Consider the following 20602-nt stretch of genomic DNA (forward strand, 5'->3'; position numbering starts at 1 on the left):
GCTGGGAATACAGTTGTATTGTTCTCGCCTGTTGTGCGACGTCCTCAGTGGGTAGTTTCCGCATTTGTCGCCCGCCGCTGTGGCCTAGGCTCTAGGCGCTTCAGTCCGGAACCGCGCTGCTGCTATGGTCGTAGGTTCGAATCCTGCCTCGGGCATGGGTGTGTGTGATGTCCTTAGGTTAGTTAGGTTTACGTAGTTCTTAGTATAGGCGACCGATGACTTCAGATGTTAAGACCCATAGTGCTTAGAGCCATTTGAATCATTTTTGAACCGCACTTCTTAGCTTGTCTATGGCACTTTTCTTTTCTTTTTTAATTTAGAAGGGAATGTCTCATCTTCAGGAATCAAAATGGATTCCGTAAACAGAGATGTTCTGAAGCTCAGATCGCTCTCGTTATCCTTGAGATCTGTGGTGCCCAGGTTGCTGCCATGTTCTTTACCTTCCCAAATGCTTACCATATTGCTCCACACTGCCAATTACGTGGCATAATACGAGCTTCACGAGCATCGACAAGATTCAGAATTTGTTAGTACTCATAACTCAACATTTAGTTTGAAATGGGACAATCTCGACGGCTGTATAGGTAATTTCTCCAGAGTACTCCAAAGGAACGGTACAAGAAAAATTACAAAAATTTTCTGATATTTTCTTGTAACAGACCCACTGTGTACAGTGGTTCGTTGCAGATCAATAATGTCATTACGATTTGTTCGATCTATTACTCCAGTTACCTTTGTTTCGGTGAAAATACCTTCACAACGGTAGGAAAGCCAGTAATAGGCAGTCACCATAACCACAACGCAACACAAAGAGTGAACGAACAACCATCAGAATCAAGAGCTGCGATGTGGCTTCCTTCGCAATAGGAACAGTTCACCGTGGCGTCGTTGCACTGCTCTTCCATTGATTTTAATGAAACCACACATGAAGGGCAAAACGGCCAATGCATGACGGCCAACAGTTCATCATTAAACCTGTTCATACAACTGTGCATCACTGTTAACGCAAAACTAACACCACCTGAACATAAACCATAAATAGAACCGAGCAGTACTTAAGGCAAGCTTCAGTTCGAAGAATAATGTGGGCATTTCAATTGCCAAGAGCAATACCCGAGAGTGAATGGAACATGTTTGTTTCCAAACAAGATACACAGCACATACTGTCAACATTTGACATTTTCAGTCGAATACACACACAAAGCAAGTACCACCCAACAAACTCGGAAACCATGTCGGTGGAGTTCACGTTCACCCTGTCAAACGGCTAACGTCGCAAGGTCCCAGAGGCTGTTCGTGGACGATGCTGTTGCGTAAAGCAGGGCGACAACGACAGAACACTGTAACCAAATGGAAGAGCACCGACAGTGGGCCGACGTCTCTTGCAAAGACTGGCATTTCACCCCGAAAGTAAACAAATGTAATGCATGACACATAAATAACCAGAAAAGGTCAACTACTGTTCAATCACCGCAAACGTTAAGTACCGGAAAATGCCTGGGCGTAAAAGTCTGAAGTGATGTGTGGCGAAATGACCGTTTATAAATAATTGCAGGAAAATAGGAGACAGGCTGAGATGATTGGGAAGTATACCAAGTAAACGTAATTCATTCCCCGAAACAAGTAGCTCATGAAACGTTCAACCAATTTTTTAGTATTGCTGTCTAGTCTGGGAGCCATACGAGGTAGTACTACTGGAAGAGATGAACAACATCCAACCTTTCGTCAAGAATTCATTGTGGTGTCACATATGGCGTAAGCTCATAAGGTTTACAATTATGATCGGACTTGGTCCGTGAAGCGAAGTATTACTCAACAAAACAAAAGGAGTTACAAAACGTCATTGTATTCTGCCAAAATCGTGACCAAGTGTACGTCTGGAGCAGCAAGTCACCTGAAGGATGGTGGTTCTGGACCGGACACGACATTAAAAAGAAACGTGACTCGTCCGACAAGGCGACTCATTTCCACTGATCCACGGTCCAAATATCGTTAGTCCCATGGCCACTGTGATCGTCATTAACAACGTCATTGGGTGAACGTGGAAATAAGTAGAAGTCGTCTGCTGCGGAGTCCCATGTCCAACTATCTGCACTGAAGGTGTGCTCCGAAACACTTGTGCCTCCAGCAGCACTGCACTCTGTCACCATGTCTGCCACAGATCACCGCCTAGCCCGCTTTACAGAGCGAATAAGGTTCCGACACCCTGTACCTGTGATGAGGCGTAGACTTCCAACTCCTTGTCTCCTGCTTGTGGGTTTCACCGCCCTTAAACCGCCTCCAACATATTATCACGACACACGAGAACAGCTCACCACCTTCACCGCTTCTGAGATGCTCATCCCAGTCGTCGGTCCTTTGCCAGAGTTGCTTCCGCCAGTGGATGTCGCCATCAGCGGCCCACAACGTCGCTGGAATGACTCCCCATCCGTGTCTTCTCCGCCTGTATACTTTCTCCACTCGTCACGTGCACGCAACGCCATCCGGCGGCATTCAGTGTGACAGTGGTGTGTGTGAATTCTTAAGGGACCAAACTGCTTAGGGCATCGATCCTTAAGCTTACACACGACTTAAACTAACTAATTCTAAGAGCAACACACACACACCCATGCCCGAGGGAGGACTCGAACCTCTGGCGGATGTGGCCTCACATCCATGACATGACCCCTCGAACTGCGCGGCCACTCCGCGCGGCTTTGACAGTGGTCGTAATGTTTTGGCTCATCAGTGTGTTACCACATGAGTCGTTTCTGAAGGCTGATGTGATGATGGAAGGAAAGATTTGCTGGAACGGCCCAAGATATAAGACTGATGGGTGTTGAAGTGGGATGCTGCATTTACGTTGAAATGGAGAGGATAAGAGGAAAGCGCTACAAAATTACTTTAAATTGATTTAAGGACTGATCACCGAAACATCTTCGTTTATCGTAGTATTAACGCACGTCATATCCCTTGGGGCTCCAGCAATACAGACAACAACAATCTACTGTAAGCGACAGACACCACACAGAAGGTTATATATATCGACGTCTACGGTTAACAGTTAAGTGTTTACAGAAGGTGTCTTTGAATCTGTTTCAGACTGTTTCTTGAGCGTTCCATTTTCGAGTCGCACGTGGCAAAAATGAACACCTATATCCTTCAACGCGAGCTCTTATTTTTTTTGTTTTATTACGATAGTGATTTCTCTGACAGAGTGGCTCAACAGAATATTTTCATGTTCGGAGGAGAAAGTTCGTAATACAATTTCGTGAAAAGATCTCGCCGGAACGAAACACACCTGTGTTTTAATTATTTCCAACCCAAATTGCTTACTATATCCCTTCTACCCTCCCCCCTCAGTCGTGAAAATACAAAAGGAGATGCCTGTCTTTGGATTTTTTTGAAGTCCGTCAGCCCTGTCTGGTATGGATCCCTTACAGCAATGCTCCGAAAGAGAAAAGACAAGCTTGGTGTAGGAAATCTCTTCAGCAGATTAATGAGTTGGGGCATAGACTGACGTGCGAAAACATTATGACCACCTACTTAAATGCATGGTGGTCCACTTCTGGAACGCAGTTAAGCAGTGATTCTACTTACCATGGATTCGACAAGTACCTGATGGGTTTCTAGAGGTTTGTGGCAGCAGATTCCTATGCACAGGTCACACATTTTCCATAATTTACAGACGGTTTGTTTCTGGTCGCGGAGCTGGCGCTCGATGGTGTCCCAGCAGCGTTGCATCGGATTTAGATAAGTCGAATTTGACGGCCAAGACATCAACGTTAGTTCACTATGATCCTACTCAATCCACTGCAGCACGATTCTGGCCTTGTGACATGGACAGCTATACTGCTAGAAATGGAAGACATCAAGCATAACGGGTTACAGGTGGTCCCTTATAATGTTCACTTAGTCCACAGCTGTCATGGTGCCTTCGATTACTACCGCCATGTGCCATGGAAGCCCAGGTGAACGTCCCCCACGGCATAATACTGCTCCCACCGGCCTGCGTCCAAAGCGCGCTACATGTTTCGAGCAGCCATTCGCCTCGATGACGGCGTATCTGGACACAAATATTGACCTGGTTTAACAATAAAATGCATCCATTGGGCCAAGCCACACTATTCCACTGATCCGCGGTCCAATCTCGACGATTCCCGTGCCCACTGTGATCATAACTGTCGATGTGTTGGGTAAACATGGGAACATGTAGGGGTCCTCGGCTGCGGAACACCATGTTCAAGTTCAACACTGTGCACTGAGCGGTGTGCTCCAAAACACTTGTGCCTGCGCCAGCACTGTACTCTGTCCTCATATCTGTCACAGATCGCCGTCTGTCCTGCTTTGGGCAGCGGACAAGCCTCCAACCGTTATGTTCCTGAGGTATGGCCGTCCAACTTCTTGCTGGCTACTTGTGGTTTCAAAATTCTTCAACCACTTTCCACAGATGCTCACGACAGTAGCACGCGAACAGCCGACCAGCTTCGCCGTTTCCGAGATGCCCACTCCCAGGCACTGGGCTACAGCAATCTGGATTTTGGCAAAGTAGCGTAAGTGGGCGGATCTCCGGATTTGAGCCACTTATCGTCGCTAGAATGATTCCCCATTCGTCTCTGCTCCGCTCATAGGCTTCTCTTACCGCATGAAGTGCCCTCAGCGCCACCAGGCAGCATACTTCCTCGCAGTGCGCAGTGGTCAAAACGTTTGGGCTCATCAGTGTATTCACAGTAAGGTTTCACAGTGATTCAGGAAATATTTGTATAATTGTAAATCTAGTCACGACAAATAAATTTATTAATGAAGTAATTAATTTCGGTCAGCTATGACCATCTTCAGACCAGAATGAATCCGGTACATTACACATATCGTGTCGTTATGTGTATGTATGGTACAGTCACATTAATCAGTCATACGAAGTTGGTATGACCTTGTGACATGGACAGCCATATGAAACTCGAATGGCTGATTAATTTATGTACCAACTACATTTGTCATTTTTCGGGGTGCACTCAGCCTCGTGATACCAATTGAGGAGCTACTCGACCGAATACTCAGTGACACGAATTGTGTAATGTACAGGGTCTACTCGTGATGAAGATGGTCATAGCTGACCGAAATTACGAGTAGTTACCTACTTAGGAAATTAGTAGCTCCTTCTAAGTTAATCTGCCAATAAAAGGCAGCATTTTCTATGAGATGTTTTCAGTTTTAGTATTTGTAATCGTAATCAATGGATATTTAGTTGACTTGACAATCTTTAAACTTGTATAATTTATCGTGTAACCGAAATTTAACGGATTCTTTTTTAATAGTTCGTGTGGAAGAACTCTCACTTCTATTGATCACGATCGATTGCCACTTTTCGCACAACACAGATATCCTGACAAAAACATTTTGTAATTTATTAGGGTTTTCTTATTGGCAACGGCCTTCCCGCAGTGGATACACCGGTTCTCGTGAGATCACCGAAGTTAAGCGCTGTTGGGCGTGGCCGGCACTTGGACGGGTGACCGTCCAGCCGCCATGCGCTGTTGTCATTTTTCGGGGTGCACTCAGCCTCGTGATGCCAATTGAGGAGCTACTCGACCGAATAGTAGCGGCTTCGGTCAAGAATACCATCCTAACGACCGGGAGAGCGGTGTGCTGACCCCATGCCCCTCCTATCCGCATCCTCCCCTGAGGACGACACGGCGGTCGGATGGTACCGGTAGGCCATTCGTGGCCTGAAGACGGAGTACTATTATGGTTTTCTTATTACTTTACTAGACTCTAACCGATGGCATCATCTGCACACAAATTAAGGGGGTTTCTCAGATTGTCTGCTAAATAGTTTTGTAGATGAAGCATAGCAAAAGTCCTCTAGCGCTTCATCGGCTTAATAAATGAACTTAAATACACAGCTGTGGTGTTGGTTTTAACCTTCTGTAAGAAAATATAATCGTAGTTAACGTTGTGAAGCTGAAGTGGACAGGATCCATGTAGCCATAGATCTCCAAGATGAAATACGAAAATGGTACTCAGATGTCTCCAAGATGAGAAACGATCTAGAGGAGGTCTATAGATGATGTACAGGCAAAATCAGGAAAATACCGCCCACAAGAAAATGTAAGAGGTTTTTGGAGAAACGAGATGCAGCTATATGAATATCAAGGGCTCAAATGGAAAACCAGTTCTGAGTGAAGATGGGAAAGCTGAAAGGTAGGAGGAGTACATACAGAATCTGTACACGGATGATGAAACTGAATGCAATGTTATAGAAATAGAAGAGGACATACATGAAGGTGAGATGGGAGATATGATATTGCGAGATGAACAGGACAGGGCACTAAAAGACCTAAGCCTAAACAAGGCTGCTGGAGCACACGAAACTCCCTAAGAACTGCTGATGACCTTCACAAAGCCAGCCTTGAAAAAACTATTCCACCTGCTATGCAAGGTATGTCAAAACAGGTGAAATACCCCCAGTCTTTAAAAAAATATAACAATTCCAATTTCAAAGAAAGCAGTTGCTGAGCGATGTGAATATTAACGAACTATGTTTAATAAATCGTGGTTAGAGAACACTCACGCGAACATTTTACAAAGAATTGGAAATGTGGTAGAAGCCGTCCTATTGGCAATTTGTACAGCAACCAGACTGCAGTTATGAGAGTCGAGGGGCTTGAAAGAGAAATAGTGGTTGAGAAGGGAGTACATTAAGCACTAAATGAAACCAATGAAAAATCTGGAGAATGATTTACAGTCCGGGGAGAAGAAATAAAAAAAATTGAGGTATGCCGATGACATTATTATTCTGTCATAGATAGTAAAGGACTTCGAAGAGCAGTTGAACGGAATGGACAGTGTTTTGAAAGGAGGGTATAAGATGAACATCAACAAACAGCAAAACAAGAATTATGAAATTTAGTTGAATTAAATCAGGAGATGCTGAGGGAATTAGATTATGAAACAAGATGCTTAAAGTAGTAAATGAGTTTTTTATTTGGGCAACGAAATAACTGATGATGGCCGAAATAGACAGAATGTATAATGTAGACTGGCAATGCCAAGAAAAAGGTTTCTGAAGAAGAGAAATTTGTTAACATCGAATACAGATTTATGTGTTAGCAAATCTTTTCTGAATATATTTGTATGCAGTGTAGCCATACATGGAACTGAAACATGCATGATAAACAGTTTAGATAAGTAGAGAAGAGAAGCTTTTGAAATGCAGTGATACAGAAGAATGCTGAAGATCAAAGAGGTAGATCAAGTAACTTATGAGGAGGTTCTCACAGAATTTGGGAGAGAAGAATTTGTGGCACTACGTGGTTAGAAGAAGGGGTTAGTCGATAGGACACATTCTGAGTCATCAAAGGATCACAACGATGAGATCACGGATTTACTTCAGACTTTGTACACTTCTAGTATGTCATTGAAACAACATAATGTGAAAGTAGTAAGGTGCACTATTCTGGCAATTCCGAGAAAATCACAAGAGAAGTTTTACGCGTCTATTTCGTAACTGATGTATCTGTGTGAAGGTGCCGGGTGTTACAGTTCATAGTACTCAAGTGCTTAGCGTTCGATCTACGCAAGGCGAATGTATGTGAGGCGACGGTTTGACTCCATCTCACATTTAATTTTTAATTTACATTTTTTTCATCATGGGTCATATTATTTCATTTACATGACATTTGCGAGGTAATATAATTTAAAAACAACGTGTATTTAATTGAATTTTAGTGAATTTCATGTTATTTGACTACTTAGTGCAGGTGTATTTTTTAATATCAGAAAATTTTCACTTGTACTACAAAAATGGAGGTTTGAGCGGGAGTCGAACCGTCACTCCACACATGTTCATTTGACGATCTTCGGACGCTAACCACTTTTTGTTTTTATTTTTTTGCCAAGGCACAGGGTTGTTCCCTGTTACTGAAAAACTTTATTGCTTGCACACACTTATAGTTCAGACAGTTGTTTCTTCTCCAATGCTCAAATGTATATTCAACATTCTGCACATTTCAATTTAAAAGTACATAACTTGCGAAGTAGTACACAATAGAAATCACTCGAGAAATGAAAATCTTCAGTTCTTATTTTCAGTCAGATTGTGTTGAACCAGAATTAGCAGAGGTATTTTGTTGCCTACGAAATGTTTTGCAGGTTTTTCACACAGAGCAATCTAGTGAATGTCAAACGCCGTGCCGATGGACATTCAGTAGCCAACTTGTCGTCAGTCCACTTCGCCTGGTCGTACAGGATGAGTCAGCGAAATCGTCGACTTTTTCTTCACGTCCCTAGATAGGGCTTTCCGCATATCAAAAGCACTTTCATCAGGATCACCTGAACAGTATTCCAAAACAGTTATGTACTCAATGCACCCTAGGGTCTTGTACGTGTTTATTGCAACTTTGTTGGAGAAACGTAAGAACAGATCAACAAAGTAGGCGCGCTTTTTCTCCGACACGTCCTCGAGCCAGGCCATTAGTGTTGCCGCCAAGCCCAGTCGACGGTACTCTGGTGACACCGGCAGTGCTGTCACGTAACCATGCCAGCTTTCTCCGTGGCCCTCTGCCTTGCCCATAATGTAACCCATGATTTCCCCATTTGGTGATTCTGCCACTTGAAAATATTCAGGTCAGTGAGCGAGGTACTGCATGTAGAAAGACAATCCATAAGTTTCAGTCAGATTCACATTATTGAATTTGAACATGTCATTACAAGTGAAGGGCCTCAGGGTTGTCATACTTACAACTTTCGAAAACAAGCTTCCAAGAACCTGTTCAGTAATTGTAGAATCAATCCAGTTAACAATGGTACAGCACCCAACTCCGAGACACACTAGCATCTACCACTTGACCACCATGAACTCCGACATTCGGCCCCTGCGCATAGACACATCAGTTATATAGTAGGCGCGTATATCCTCTCGTGCGATTTTCTCGGAATTGCCAGAGTAGTGCACCTTATTACTTGCTCATAATTTTGTTTTGATGGCCTAGTAATTGAGTACAAAGCTTGAAATAAATCCGTGACCCCACCGTCGTGGCCTCCCTTGTTAGTTTTGGAGGGAAGTGTGAGGAGCAAAAATCTTAGGGAGCCAAAGATAAGAATACAGTAAGCAGATTCAGAAGGATGTAAGCTGTAGTAGTTATTCGAACTGGAGACCACAACAAACAACAGGGTGTCCCAGGAGGAGGAGTCAATATTCAGGGATATGACAGGAACGATCATTTGAAGCAGTAAACGTTTTATGGATATATGCCCTACTTCCAATGATTTCCGAGACAGAACACAGTTAATGTACAGTGTTATTTATTTTCTATTTTATTAACTATATTGCCAGTTTACACTAGTACACGTGTACGATAGTTAGTAAACATCACAACATGCGTTACACAAAGTATGAATCAAAATTACATTTGCTGGTTGATTTGAAAGAGGGGACCAAACAGCGAGGTCATCGGCCCCATCGGATTAGGAGGAGGGTGAGGAAGAAAGTCGGGCGTTCCCTTTCAAAGGAATCATCCTGTCATTTACCTGAAGCGTTTTAGGGAAATCAGGGAAAACCTAAATCAGCATGGCCGGAGACGGTTTTGAACCGCCGTCCTCCCCAATTCGAGCCCAGTGTGCTAACCATTGCGCCACCTCTCTCGGCCTGAAATACGTATTTATAAAACATTCACCTCTGAGCGTTATTGTATACATCACATTACAGCTGCTGTATAGTTCTCAATAAACGTTGAAATATTTCACCGTCGCCGGCCGCTGTAGTCGAGCGGTTCTAGGTGCTTCAGTCTGGAATCACGCGGCTGCTACAATCGCAGGTTCGAATCCTGCCTCCGGCATGGATGTGTATGATGCCCTTAGGTTAGTTAGGTTTAAGTAGTTCTAAGTCTAGGGGACTGATGACCTCAGATGTTAAGTCCAATAGTGCTTAGAGCCATTTGAACCATTTCCCCGTCATCGTCAGTGCATTTGTGTACCCTAGGGAACACATGTTGTCTTGCTTGAGTGAGCCCTCTGCATGTTCCCTAATTACCGTCCACTGTTAGACCAAGCTGTTCATCTCGCGTATTTACCTTTCGTTTGTACACCTCAGATTCATCCAACCCCATCAACAAAATTCTAATGAAATAAGGTCTGACGATCTTGCTGGTAAGCTAAATGCACTTCTACGACCAATCCAGCGATTAGGATTAGTGAGTTTGAGATGTTCCCTCACACGTCTGGTAAAATGTGCAAGGACTCCGTCAAACTGGAAATACGTTGTAGTCCGCATGGCCAACGGAATACCCTCAAGGTGCTCAACACACCTATTCCTCCAAAAGAGCAAATAATTCTGTCCCCTCATTCCAAAACGACTGAATGTTGTCGACCATGCCGCACCGAACATTGATCGAAAAACGAAGTTGGAAATTGGTTTCCACTGCAGCATTTGGATTTTCCTGCGACCATCGATGATTATTACGTGTGTTATTGATTACATTCCGTGTAAACGTGGCTGCATCAATGAATAGTATTAGTGGAAGCAAATGACGACTGGTGTTTAATGATGTCAAAATTCAAGACGTGCGGTGCTGTTATCAATGTAAAGATCGTGGACGCGTCGTATGTAAATAGGTACAAGTTCTCCGCATGTAATGTTCGCCATAGACATACACCAACGACACTGATACTCGTAGAAAGTCGCCAGCGCTGGTAGTAGGACTACGTTGTACCACTTCAACAATATGTTGCCGTTCCTGCACAAATTGGTGAAATGTACTTTTATAAGAAAAATGGGAACTTGGAAGAATACCTGTTTCGTGAAGTGTGCTGAAATCTTTGGTATACTCTCGACGATCAGGAAATTGCATAAAGCGTTCTTCAACAGCAGCAGGAGCAGTACCATCCTAGAAGGCGTAAACATGTACCATACCTGTGTATACTTCATTAGTGTAGATATGTCGTATTTTTGACATTGCGTGTACAAAGACAGTTAACCGACGACTTGAACTGATACACTCTCCACCTCTCGCACTACTCCACCCACAACACCTCATGGATGCGCATTCAACGTGCTAGTTTCGTGACAGAAAGACGTCCAGTGCAAAGAGGATGAAAGCAGTGACCTAGTTTCGGCTAGTGTAAGACACATGCGTGTACGACTAGCCCCCAAAAAATGTGGATTATGTGTGTTCCGTCTCGGAAATCATTCGGAATAGGGCATATGTCCATATGAATACTGATAATTTCTCCTGGAACACCTTGTATAGATTTTTTGTATTTCACAAAATTTAGCGGAACACCTATTTCCACATTTTTTGATGAAAGGGATTTTTACACTTGTTTACACCATTTATATGGTTCAAATGGCTCTGAGCACTACGCGACTTAACTTCTGAGGTCATCAGTCGCCTAGAACGTAGAACTAATTAAACCTAACTAACCTAAGGACATTACACACATCCATGCCCGATAGAGGATTCGAACCTGTGACCGTAGCGACACCATTTATAGTTAATGCTCATTCACTGTTGGCATTTACTACATTTACTGTATCTTCTATGGCCAGAGAATTTTCTATCGTAACACCAGTCTACCTTCTATGGCTTAGTATTTGGAACTGTTTTACCTTTGTAAATCGCCATTATATGTGTAAACATCCGTGTGACCGAGTTTTTATGTGTGTTTGTGTGTGTGTGTGTGTGTGTGTGTGTGTGTGTGCGTGTCAGTGGGTGAGTGAGAGAGATAGAGAGAGATACTTTGCACTAACTGTGTTTTCAAAGTACAGAAATTGTCAAATCATGCTTGGGATTTGGTGAAATATGCACCTCTTCGAAAGCAGTCATCAATGCAATAAAGAGACAGACTGTTCGATGTGACACAGAACTAACTCAGTTCTTAGTTTAGAAAGTTGTTTCAGCTATTACAATTCATTGTTAGATCAAATTACAATAAACCCTCTTTCCTTCCTAGTTTTTTTACTGCAAGGCACCACGATGTCAAGGAACTTTCATCACAATCTGTGGACACGACACGTTCATCATAAAATCATTTTACATTTTAACAGCCGTCTGAGGATCGATAGCGGTAACGGAGCTATTTGAGTAAATAAACAGTATTGTCAATAAGGATGGCTGCTGTTTTTAATTTATGCTAAGAATTAATCTGTATTTACAAAGAGACATGTTCTCGGCAAGCCTGTTTGCGACAGAATAGCATCACAAACCTGAAAATGTAGTATGCGTAGAAATCTGAAATACGCCTTTTTCTTTTTTGGAAATAGACGCAAAAAGATCTAATGACTTGAAAGTTAAAATGTTGCGATCGCAGCTATGTAACCTAAATTGTTACGTATTTAATGCGCAAAGACAGTCAGCACGTTTTGAGAGACAATTTCACGCTCCCGCAAATGAATTAATGTTCATTTTCGCTGTTGGAAGCGCTGGTGTTTATCGACAAACGCAGCGTCACCGCCACGGACGGCGACCTGGTTAGCAGACACGGCCGTTTTGCGGTCCCAGAGCTAACAGCTGGCTTCACGTATTGTGCCATGATACGGCGCGCAGTTATCCCTCGATAATTGCGTCCCTTCCGCTCATTAAATGGAATACGCCGCCGGTCCCCTTCCGTATTTTAATTGCTTCACGTGTTCTGCTAAATTCGCTTCACGTTTATCGCTAGCAGTTTGGCTGATCGCGTATCTGTCGACAGAATGTAGCTGAACACGAGTTGCAGAGTGCGAATTGTTACAAAGTATTAAGTAAACACGGCCTCATTACTGCAAATGGTACCCTAGTTTTGGTGTTCTTTCTGTGCTCTGATAATGCCAGGCTGTGGGAAAAGGAGGGTGATACGAAACAGTTCGTCCAAATTTATATAGAAAGCAGAGAAAATGTAGGCAAAAAAAATTATAAGAGGAATGAGAAGGAATGTACGAGTGGCGCTCAGTAGGTAACGCAACACATTTTTTTCTTGGCCAACTGCGGTCGAAAAAAATGCAGACTTTGTTTTGGGACACTGATCAGTGTTCCCGCCTAAGCCTAGTTTCTTGAAGTTCCGATAAGTGGTGGTGATTCACATCATCATCAGTGTTCTGCCAAAAGGCAGGTTTTTGCATGGTAGTTTTTCAGGCTGTCTAGTCTTCTGCCATCCTCTTCAGGTCTGCATACTTTCCTCTTCCCTTTATGTCGTCTATCATCTTGTATCTCCTTCTTCCTCTCAGTCTTCTCCCACAAACCAATTCTTCTAAAGTATCTGCTAGGAAGCACTCCCTTCTCAATGAATGTCCCAACTGCTCCTCTGCAATCCCTCTATACAGCTTGCTACACTCTCAGCAAGACTTTAGCTGCATGAGAAATTAGACTGATGGTCCGGTGCTCTTCACATTTTTTAGTGTTTCTCTTTTCCTCTATTGGTACCATAACGTTTGCAAGGAAGTCCTCTGGCCATTCCCCTTTGTCATATATCTCGTTACAGAGGTAGATTGTTTCTTTTCTTACCTTGTTTCCCAGGTTCTTCAACAGTTCTGCTGGCAAATCATCAATTCCACATGCCTTCCTATTCTTCATCTCCTTCAGCGCCTTTTCTACTTCTGCTTCCAAGATGGTAAAACCCATACACATAGCCTTCAAAATGGCGTTTGTAACGGAGGTGCTTTGAAAGCTCTCATTGAGTTTCGTTTGTCGGAAAACCGGAGCATTGCAGATATTCATAGGCGCTTGCAGAATGTCTACGAAGATCTAATAGCGAACAAAAGCACGGTGAGTTGCTGGGCGAGGCATCGCTCATAATCGCAGCAAGGTCGTGCAAACCTGTCGACCGGCCTCACACAGCTGTGACTCCTGCAGTGTTGCAGCGTGCAGACACTCTCATTAGAGGTGATCGATGGACCACAATCAAACGCATCACTGCACAACTGGACGTCTCTGGTGATAAACTGACACACTCGTCCAATAGTTGACGTACTGAAATATGTGTGGCCCCTCGGTCTCTCGGCCTAACAGAAGGCCATAAAGAGCAATGAAGGATCATTTGTGTGGAATTACTTGCGCATTACGAGTCTGAGTGTGACAACTTTTTGTAAATCATCGTCCCAGGCGATGAAAACTGCGTCCATCACTCCAAACCGGAAACTAAACGCTAATCCATGGAGTGGGGTGGCAACTTTTCCCCTCCGAAGAAAAATTTCAAAGCCATGCCCTCAGCCAGTAAAATCACAGTGATGGTCTTCTGGGACTCTGAAGGGATAACCCTGTTTGGTGTCCTCCCTCTCGATGCAAAAGAAGCATATTGTGTTTCTGTCATTAAATTGAAGGAACGACTTGAGCGTGTTCGTTGGCACAAAAGTGCAATGGAACTTCTACTTCTCCATGACAATGCAAGGTTCAAATGGCTCTGAGCACTATGGGACTCAACTGCTGAGGTCATTAGTCTGACAATGCAATGCCTAATACCAGTCTGCCCACCTGAGAGAGCTCACAAAACTTCACTGGACCCTTTCTTCCTCATCCACCCTACAGCCCGGATGCCTCTCCTTCCACCTGTCCGGCCCAGTGAAGGATGCACTACGTGTGAAGCAGTACACGGATGATGGGCAGGTCACCGAAGCAGCAACGTATCGGCTCTGGCGTCAACCGGTATAGTGGTAAGATGATTGCACACAGGTCTTCCCGGTAAGGTGGCGTTCGGCCGACGCACTGAACGGAGATTATGTTGAAAAATATGGTTTTGTAGCTCAAAGATTGAGGAATGCGATTTTTTATTGGAATCATGAATGAAACCAAACAGCTTTCAGAAAAAAGCGTTCCATTACTTAATGAACGCCCCTCGTGTCTGCTAACAAGTGTGTGATAAGAAGCCGCAACGACACAAGGTATGTGACAGACTGATGACTTACTAAAAACCTGTATGAGCCATCCATCGTACACGGTGAGGACCACGTGGAGTGTCTTCACGCTTCTCCTAAGAAGGAGCTCATCTCGTTTCTGTGGCTAGAAGGAGGCAGGTCACCGGCGTGTTGTTGACATTACCAGCAGAAACGTTTTGTCCGTCACTTTCAAATATTCTTCTTTCGAACTAAACTGTATTTCAACATCGAGATGATAGTATGAATCACCTGATTATTACTACGTGACTCCTTGGGTGTTATATTACGTAATTAACTTGTTTCTGTGAATTCTCACGTCGCGTGGCACCCAGAAGAATCTTACCTCTTCCCGCGGTCTTTGTAGGCTACAAAGGGCATCTTGTATCTGCTGAGATACTTTACCTGCTGGGTATGAACACTGTAGAGCAAGAGATCCACTCAGAAAGGTGGTGGACGTAAGTTATTTTTCAGTCGCAACATCCCGCCTGCCTCAGTGTCTTCAAGATATCGCGTAATCCTACATCATACACAGCGAACCCTAGACGCAATTAGATCTTGAATAATCTACATCTATACTCGCAAGTCACCCTAGGAGTGTACCAGAGGGTACTTAGTGTAGCATTTCCGCTTCCCCCTGTAACGTTCCTTAAATAATTGTGTTTTTGTTTTGCCAATGAATATGCAATGTGTATTGCATGTGTTATGCAGATTTACTGTGTGATGTATTGTTGAGCAAATTTGTATTTAATCAGTTTTACTGTAATCCAAAAAAATTAAACAATTTAATCTGGAAAACCAATACGCAGTGCCCATAATGAAATCGGTCCCTCTGAAATTTACCCTGTCTCGTCAGCACTGAGTTCTATGGCCCCGTACCATAAACTGATAAAATTCCCTATGCAAATAAACTATGAAATAAATGTTCCTTAGCTCTAGAGTCGCAACGAATGTGATCTTGGTATTCTCTTCTCTCCACATTAGGCATAGAAAATGTTCAATCTTCGCACAGTGAAGTGCAATGCCGGCCGTAAAATAACTTCATACAAAAAAAATTCAGAAGATTAGTTGATAAATGAATAACCTTGCAAATGTTCAGTGAAAACACCCGATACTGGTTCAGCGCTGTGCAATACTGCCTGCATTGAAGCTGTTACAAACATTAACAGTTTTCTGATTCTGGCACATTAATATTTTTCTGGCTCTGATTAAAAACTGATTTCTTTAAAAAAATATTCATTGGGTTAAAGTAAACACGACATGGAAGAAAATGCGGTACTGATAAGGGGATATCCTAAGACCAAATGCTTCAGTTTGAAAATTGTATTCAATATCAAGTTCCTCCTTCACAAAATCTAATCCGAAACATTTTACATTAACTTCAAAATCGGTTAACTTCTCAACTGTTGTACAATTCTCACTTACTGTCGTAATTAAAGACACTTGGATTGTTACATGACAAAAAGTCTCACATCGTTTGACAAGACAGATTCCAAAATTTAACTTCTCTGTATCAGAATTAAAAAATACACAAAATATTACAAATCGGGTGATGGAAAACTCTTCTTTCCTACAGTCAAGTGTCAGCACTGTAAAAATTAGCGAAAGCCACATTGTGTTGCTGCACATTTAAAATTAAATATACAAAATTTCATTATCTTACAAATTTGTTCCAGTTGCTTTACCTTTGAGTTACAGTATCAATTCATTCAAATGGTTCAAATGGCTCTGAGCACTATGGGACTTAACTTCTGAGGTCATCAGTCCCCTAGAACTTAGAACTACTTAAATGTAAGTAACCTAAGGACCACACACACGGCCATGCCCGAGGCAGGATTCGAACCTGTGACCGTAGCGGTCGCACGGTTTCTGACTGAAGCGCCAAGAACCGCTCGGACACACCGGCCGGCATCAGTTCATTACTCTTTTCTAATTGCCACGGACAATGGTCAATATTGTTAACGATCAGTATCACTTCAGTTTTCGATAATCTTATAGCCTTATAAATTAATGATACACACTCTCTGTGAGCACAATAATATCACTCATCACTTCATTTAGTGAAAATTGTATTATGCTCCGCCCATGGACCAACAAATAAATCCTCACAGCTAGTTACTAGCTTTAAGTCTTAAATTCTACCGCCAGCAGTGTGCTATGCAACTGCTATTACGCTCCGCGCGCCCTAAATAAAGTCGATTCTGCCCCTCAGGCAAAATCTTTGGTTCTTTGGTGTCAAAAATACAATCTCTTCTACATATGACAGTCGTTTCAGGTCACTTTTGATGAATTATATTACAAAATCGGGCTCCACGTAGAAGTGGACCCCTCACACCCTTTTACATCCGAAGACTCCTGTCCTTTGAGAAAGACCTGCTGTGTTCTGTTTTCTAGAAACTCATCACTCCAATCACACATCTGGTCAGATATCCCGTACGCTCACATTTTGTTCATTCGACGGAAATGTGGGACGATGTGAACGCTTTCCGGAAGTCGAATACGTGATCAAGGAAATCCACAGAACAGCCATGGGTGTTCTCCTACACATCTCCATCAATTAATACAGTTGTACAGTCGTGGTACTGATTTAGAATTTCGAAAACAACTGATTAAACAGTTGACTTTCAGCCCCCTCTATAACTGAGGTGACAGTCGGTTCCGTCCGAGCCTTCGTGCTTGACCGATGCCAAATACCTCCAGTTCATGCTTCGTACGGATCCAATATAGTTTCGTTACTCACGGAAGAATTGGGAAAATTAGTTCCAAGGCCAGGTGAGTACTGGTTCGGTATGCTGGTGAACGTGAAGTAGCCATGATTGCATTTTCCAGACAGAGAAAGTGAAGTTATCACCGGATGCCTTAGCATAGAGACTTGGTGTGGGACCAGTCCTGTAAGCACATGTGGCGACCCTGATACCCCCTCTACCCATGGTGGATAGCATTAATAACCTTGCGGCAAGTAGATCTTTATCTTCTATCTTGACTTCATATCGACATCGATTGCGCCACAGGAGTAAGCGTTATCAAATCAAAGAGGTAGTGCTGCACAGTAAAGGAATACAATGAAGTGATAAAAGTCATGGGACGCTTCTTAATACAGGGTGTTTATAAATGAATATCGGGGGTTTAACGCTTTATAATATTTATATGTCAAATGAAAGAGCAACTCAAACAGTTTTACCAAGAACCTTATAAATGTTCATTGTGAGCATCATTTGTCACACATCACGCATAAAGTCTATAGCCGAGTTCTTCCCAAACGTTGATAAATGTGTCCTCAGTGATTGTAGCAAGAGCTGCTTCAACCCGGTTTCTTAATTCAGGGAGGTCTGCTGGTAGCGGAGGCACGTACACATGACCCTTGATGAAGCCCCAAAGGAAAAAATCGCAGGGCGTTAGGTCGGGTGAACGTGGAGGCCATGCAAAGCAAGCCCTGTCATTGGGCCCCTTGCGGCCTATCAAGCGCCTAGGGTGCAGTGAAGTTCAACCAATCGCGTACTTCGCTATGCCAGTGAGGTGGCGCACCATCTTGCTGGAAAATGAAGTTCTCTGGCTCATCTTCTTCCAACTGAGGGAAGAGCCATTGCTCTAGTGTATCAATGTAAGAAGTGCCAGTTACAGTAGTTTCGCCAAAAAAGAAAGGCCCATAAACAACCGTTGTCTAGCGGATTGCGGCGGGAACATTACGCGCTGCGCATGCACACAGATGCCAAATATAACTGTTTTAGTTGCTCTTTCATTTGACATATCATTTATAACTGTAAGTTTAATGTAATAAATATTATAAAGCGTTAAAACCGAGATATTCATTTACAAACACCCTATGTTGTGTCGCATCTCCTTTTCCCAACGCAGTACTACAGCTCGACGTGGTGTGGAGTCATTGGAAGTTTCCTGCCTCTGTAGCCGTGGTCAGTCGCAAAGGTTTTGCTGGTGCAGGAATCTGTGCACCTGTTGACTTCTCGATTACGTCAGATAAATGTTCGATGCAATCTTGATGACCATATGATTCGCTGGAATTGTCCATGATGTTCTTCAATCCGATCGCTAACAATTTTGGACCGGTCACGTACCGCAGTGTCATCCATAAAAACTGTATCGTTGATTTGAAACATGAAGTCTGTAGATGGCTGCAAATGGTCTCTATGTAGCCGCACGTAACTATTTCCAGTCAATGATCGGTTGAGTTGGACAAGGGGACCCTGTCCATTCCAAGTAAACGTTGTCCACACCATGACGGAACCACCGCCAGTTCGCAAAGGTTACGTGGCGTCTGCGTTAACTGAAACACTACCATCAGCTCTTACCAACCGAAATCTGGATTCACCTGACCATACCACAGTTTTTCCAACCGATAAACTCACGAGCCCAGAAGAGGCATTGCAGGCAATGTCGCGCTGTCAGCAGAGGCGCTCGTTTCGATTGTCTACTGCCATAGCCCATTAACGTCACGTTTCACCGCTCTGTCCTAACAGGTATATTGGTCGTACGTCCCACAATGATTTCTGCCGTTATATCACGTAGTGTTGCTTGTCTTTTAGGACTGAAAACTCTACACAAATGCCACTTTTCGGCCTCTGCGTTGTTCGTGTTGAAAGGTGACGCCTGAAATTTGGTGTTCTAGGCACACCCTTTACACTGTGGATCTCGGAATGTTGAATTCCATAACATTTTCCGAAACAGAACGTTCCATGCGCCTATCTCCACCTACCATTCCGCATTCAAAGTCTGTTGATTCTCACTGTGCGGCCATAATCTCTCCGGAAACCTTTTCACATGAATCACTTGAGCATAAATGGCAGCTCTGCTAATGCACTGCCCTTTTATATCGTATACGCGATACTACCGCCTTCTATATGCATATCGCTGTCGAGTGGCTTTCGTCACTTCAATCTGTGGGTGAGACTCCTTGCGACACATCTGATCCTGCCATCTAGAGGCCGGAATGTCTCTGCCTGCAGCAATCGGGAACATCACTGAGAAATCGTTTGCGAGTGATAACGAAAGAAGGGTGAACAAAACTTTTCTCTTAAACTATTCTGGATCTTGTGAAATCCATACAAAACAGGTAAAGATGCGTCCTGTACCCTCCTCAATAGATGGAGATAAGGTATTTTAAGGACGTTCACCGCCCTTAGGGTCTAAGTCTTTAGATCCTTTAGGCGTGGTAGTCACGGCAGTTTTTAGTCAGATATCACAGTCAGAAACATCACTTATCCTTTCGTGTCCCTCGTTCCACGTCAGGTAAATTAAAAATTTGATGAGAAACGACAAAATAAATATATATACACTTATCTGCAGAAAATTCAAAACCTCTCTACACAATTCTACAACCCATGGCTGTGTGTTGCAACTAACGAGCTACTGTCGCAGGACAGGAAGAGGAACAAAAGAATGCAAAATCGTCCACAAATAAGTCGCACTGCAGAGGAATCCTTATTAGGAGGTTATGCCGTTTATGGTAATAGCAAAGCTGGTAACATTTAAAGACTTCCATGACGGACACCATTTTGTTGTTCTAAATTATCACAAAGCACTCTACCAAATCGATACCTAAAAACGCGTTGTGAGAAGGAAATCCGAATTAATATACCGGGTGATCAAAAAGTCAGTATAAATTTGAAAGCTTAATAAATCACGGAATAATGAAGATAGAGAGGTCCAAATTGACACACATGCTTGGAATGACATGGGAATTTATTAGAACAAAAAAAAAAAGTATTGCTGGACGCGTGAAAGATCTCTTGCGCGCGTCATTTGGTGATGACCGTATGCTCAGCCGCC

At 43.2% G+C, this 20602-nt stretch overlaps 1 pseudogene; it reads right to left on the reverse strand.

Annotated features, from left to right (window-relative positions):
* Positions 1-8200: 8200 nt before the first annotated feature.
* Positions 8201-8811, reverse strand: LOC126259916 (N-alpha-acetyltransferase 20-like; annotated as a pseudogene).
* Positions 8812-20602: the final 11791 nt, after the last annotated feature.

The sequence above is a fragment of the Schistocerca nitens genome, chromosome 5 (genome assembly GCF_023898315.1).
Source record: "Schistocerca nitens isolate TAMUIC-IGC-003100 chromosome 5, iqSchNite1.1, whole genome shotgun sequence".
Taxonomy (NCBI): Eukaryota; Metazoa; Arthropoda; class Insecta; order Orthoptera; family Acrididae; genus Schistocerca; species Schistocerca nitens.